This window comes from Genypterus blacodes, unplaced genomic scaffold (genome assembly GCF_046128005.1).
Source record: "Genypterus blacodes isolate CSIRO-AG114 ecotype Tasmania unplaced genomic scaffold, CSIRO-AGI_Gbla_v1 ptg000021l_1, whole genome shotgun sequence".
In the NCBI taxonomy this organism is placed as follows: Eukaryota; Metazoa; Chordata; class Actinopteri; order Ophidiiformes; family Ophidiidae; genus Genypterus; species Genypterus blacodes.
Genome location: NW_027466834.1, coordinates 10,091,553 through 10,096,409, shown reverse-complemented (window position 1 = coordinate 10,096,409; position 4,857 = coordinate 10,091,553). Strand labels below are relative to the sequence as shown.

Below are 4,857 nucleotides of genomic sequence, written 5' to 3'. Positions count from 1 at the left end.
GCTTTGTGTGCCTGGTGTGTGGACCATACTGAAGGTGTAGTGTAAGCATGTGTCTGTGTTGTTTACCAGCTATGGGACCATGTGGGGTCTCATAGGCCCAGTACCACGTTAGTCATGCATTTGATCTCCCAGTCTCAGTATTCCACAGGGCTGGTACCAACACAGAATTCTGGGGCCTGGGGGTTGGAGAGAGAGAGAGACAAGTGCTGTAAATAAAGCAGGGTGGATTACAGCTATTTAATGAGTAAATACAAACTGGAGACACTGAAAACCGTTTGGCAAAGCGAGAGTGAGTGGAGCCTAAACAAAAGTCGGATTGGAACTCTCCAGCCAGGCATGGAGCACTGAATGATGATCAGCTGTGTGCAGTCAGATAGCGGGAACAGGAGTTGGTTTCATAGTATTGGTATCCAATAAGATAGGACTTCACTTATCCCAAGGCGAAATTGGTGAAAGCTCCTCCTTGCTCCAGGTGAGGCTCGAACTCACAACCTCGGCATTGCTCTACAGGTTACTGTCTTATAAGTACCGCGCGCTGACCGATTGCGCCACTGGAGCTTCCTGTGAATTGATGCTGGACGTGTCATTGTCAAGTAAACAAATAGTGTGTCAACCCCTCAAGCAGAACAAGAGTGTCAATGTGTCAATGGGGATAAATGAATGAATGCAAATGGGCACAGAGGAGAAGAGGGGGAGCAGAAAATAAAATGAGAACGCGGGGGAGGAGGGGACAAGCCAGTGAGGATGATGGGAATTGACTTTTGGGAGGAAGGGGGTAAACAAAAGAGAAAGATGGGAGGAGAGAGGACGGGAACAGGGCTGAAGGGTACTGAATCACATACGAGGGAGTGAGTAGGAGAAGGAACAAAGAGGGAGAAATGCAGGACAGGATATTCAGTGGACATGCAGAGCTTGTGGTTGTGTGGCTGATGGTGATGAGGATCGAGTGTTTATCTTTACGTTATCAATGTGATTGTGATATAATCTGTTGATTTCCAGTCATCACTTTTCTAACCTGATGCAATATTGTTATATTTACCCCTCTTTTGTGTTAAACAACAACTGCATCTTGCTGAGAAGTTACAAAGAAAATGAACAAAGGCTGTACCTGCAACCTTCACATCTTAAGAAAAGATTTACAGGTGACTTTTTCATTCCTCTCAACCAATCATTAATCAGAGTGGCCTATATAAGAGCACAGCTTCCATTGTACCATTCACAGAGTAACAGAGAAAAGATCTGTAATGAAAATAGAGAGGTTTAAGATATCTTCTTGCTCTTTTCCTCCAATTCTTTCCTGCTCTTTCCTCCTTATTTCATCAAATTAGTGAACCTCCTTTCTGTCCCTGTTTCGCTGGCTGACCCTACAATCATTTTCCTTTCTTTTGCCCCACTCACTCCATTTCCCTCTTTCTTCAGCAGTATCTTCCCAGTGTAAGGCGATCCAGTCCTGGGAGACTGTCAGAGCACTTAGTGTTGAGTCCTGACCAGGCTTTCATAATGATGCCAAGCAGGCAACAAGGATCTCTCAATGTGACGTAATGGCAGGATGCCCACTGAACACCAGAGCTGCAAAGAAATGTGCATGCATCAAAACGTCACTAAAATTGTTCTTAGCATGAGATTTAATGGGTCTATCCCCAAATAAAGTGAAGAACTTGTCCTTCCTGATCCACTTTGTAAGTAATGGATGCTTACCCACCACACATTCTCCCATATTGGCTCAGGGTAAAGTGGCTTAATCTCTCCCTGTGATACAACTGCGTCGATGGAAACAACTTGTGTGTGTAGCCTACATTTATCCAGACTCTACTCCACAGATCTCTGTCCAAAGTAAACAAAGTGCGGTGCAAACAATGGGACCTTTTCAACAAAGAGAGGCGCACAGGAGTGTGAAATCAAAGTACTTGGTGGTAGTTAGCCATTAAAACAAATATGATAAAGTGGATTTTAATCATCTCTATGTGCCAATCCGTCACAGACACTGGCTGTATACACAAACTTAGTGACCCTGCTGAGTTGCCATAACTACTGCTCCTTGTCAACAAAACATGTCCGCTAGCATGTGCCGTTTCGATTCAACATAGTGAGAGGGAGACAGCGGGATCCAACTGAAAGCAGCGTGGGCTGCCATTGAAGCAACTAATTTAGCATAAAGGACACTTTGCTTTTCTTGAAATGTCCAATGTCACAACTTTTCTCATCTGCAAAGTCCTGATTAGTTGATTCCTATTCATTTGCTGCCTGAGGTTTTGTTAGGAGCCAAAGATCTGACCAAATGGGGACCATCAATTTCAACAAATCCATGAGGGTGGTCTGGCATATTCATGGATGTTAGAGTGGGACAACTTACCCATTGGAATTCTGTTATTGGGGCCTGCAAATAACAGAAGACAATAAGGTGTGTGTTTGATTAAATTGTCCTCTTTGAACTTGTCCTCTTTGTCCTCTGTGTGTGTGTGTGTGTGTGTGCATGTTTTTTACGTCTCTGTCCACCTGTCTATCTTCTGTCTGTCTGTCTGCCTGGCTCCCCCGCTCTGTGTTGTTTGTCATCTGAATTCAGAACTAGAATCATGGCAGTTAGAATCATGTTATGTTGATAATGGCGCCCGCACAGGTTTTCTAAAACATTGCTAACCCCTGTTGCTACTATCCAGGGCTCATCCAGCACCATGCAGCACTTTTCTCCTGCATAACTAACTACGTGTTCAATATTTTATTATGCTATATTTGCCCATTCTTACTTGGTGAGGTTGAGGTCAAACAGTTCAGCCAGATATTTGGGTTCATCCAACAAGGCTCCTCTCTCTCCTCCTCTCCCAATTGCATCAGCAGTGCTGCGGCTAAGTAAACCATCCCCGTGGCAGACACACACACACACACACACACTCATTGTTTCTCAAAACATAGACCTTGCACTGCACAGCATCTACCAATGCATTTCTAGGGTACTAAGTAAGATTAAGCAATTGTTTGATAAAAATATTGCCAAATTGTTTTTAAGTTCAAGGCCAACCATGAAAATAGTTAACATTAAAAGCAGTAAGTAGTAACACTGTTGGTATGTTGTCTGTGTGTGTGTGTGTGTGCGTGCGTGTGTGCGCGTGTGTGTGTGCGTGCGTGCGTGTGTGTACAGTAACCATGCACACCATCTTGGTTCCTTAATTGAATGTATTTTCATACATACAACATAACAGGAAACAATATGCAAGGTAGAAATTCAATTAAAAAAAAAATAAAAAATCATTTAAAAATAGTAACTAACCTTGCGAATCATGCAACTTCGTGTTTCATTTGGGAGAAGTCCTGAATAGTTTGGCTGGGGCTCTAGCGCTATCCAGTGGTCAGATGAAGTACTGCATCAGTTGCTGTCTATATCAACCAAACAAAACAAAAAAATCAAAGCACCAGCTCAGCAAAAGGATTACCTCACCTCTCCTTTTAAATACACTCTGCAATTGTTAATAATCCTTTGTGACCGTGGTCTGATAATGAAGGCCATTGATCATCTGTTTCCCATACATATCTTTCACTCTTTATGTTTACGTGATTTTTCTTCTTTATCGTTGTCAAAAATGACAAAAACGGTGGAGTGGAAGGGAAAGATCCATCCTGTCTATACCAGTGCTCAACATACTGTCTCTCATGTATCTCATGTATCATCCTGTGTGTGTACTCAACACTCCATAACCATATAAGGCACGCTCAACCCTCCTTTACCCCTCTCTCCCCTCTCACATTCTTTCCTGCTCTTCTCTCTCTCTTCTCTCTAGTACATACTGTTGTAACTTGCCTTGTCTGTCTGTCACCCAGCAACCTGGACAGACCTGCTCAACGTTCAATAATGAACTTGTATTTTAACCTTAACCTGACTTCTTATTGCTTCCACTTTAATCCCTCTGGCCTGCCGATTCTTGTCTGATGCTTGAGGAGTTCCCTGGGCTACCCACGCTTGAAAAGGCCCCTTATTCAGCCTGATGGACTCCCTCACCACTGGTGTCCACCAACAAGTTCAAGGATTGCCACTGTTGTTATTGTTATGATCCTGGGTTTGTGTGGCCCTGCAACCGATTTTCATATTCACATCCCTGCCTGAAGGGGAAAACCACATTCACTTGCTTTGCCTTTATCCCTACTGATTAGCAAATTCATTAAATGTTATTGTATTGTCGGAGTGTGGGCAGTTTACCACCCACCCCCATTGCAGCCAGTAGTTCACACAACCCTAAAGCCTCTTGAGAACGCCTTTGAATTTCAAAAAGGATTAGACTCACATTAGACTCACTACTAATCTCTGTCCATGGAGATGACGTCAGAGAGTCCTGGATGCATACAACACTCATCGTGCTGAGTGATATTCTTACCTCTTTCTTGTTGTGTATGAGTTAAAGAACAGTCACCAAGCAGACTCAAAGCTTTCAGCCAGAGCCTTGGACAAAGACTCTGTGATACCAGGTATCTGCCTTGAGATGGCGCTATTTCACCACAGGAATTGTTGTACATTGCAGTAACATAGAAACTATCTTAAGTACAATGTCTAACCATGTTCAGGGTCTAAAATTATGAAATGTTGTACTCTCCCTCAATATCTTAAATCCAGCCTAAACAAAATTGCTGATTACTGAAAATTGTTTGGAAGTTGTGGCAGCAGAATTGCTCAAAGGCACTTGGGCATTCACGATGACCACAGAAAACTTAGTAACACAGTGTGTTTGAACATTGTTGTATAAATGTCTGCTATGTTTCTTTTAAAAGCATGATTCACATTCTAAACACCTTTTCCTCCTCTCTTACCCGTCTGTCCTCTGAGGCATCTGTGATATCTTCTGTAACTGCAATTTATTGATATTGCTTTTT

At 42.8% G+C, this 4,857-nt stretch overlaps 1 non-coding gene across 1 annotated transcript; it reads right to left on the bottom strand.

Annotated features, from left to right (window-relative positions):
- Positions 1-464: 464 nt before the first annotated feature.
- trnai-uau (transfer RNA isoleucine (anticodon UAU)) lies at positions 465-558 on the bottom strand. The gene is made up of 2 exons: positions 521-558; positions 465-500 (listed from the first exon to the last, which is right to left on the bottom strand). It is a non-coding gene; the product is annotated as a tRNA-Ile (tRNA).
- Between the last annotated feature and the right edge of the window lie 4,299 nt (positions 559-4,857).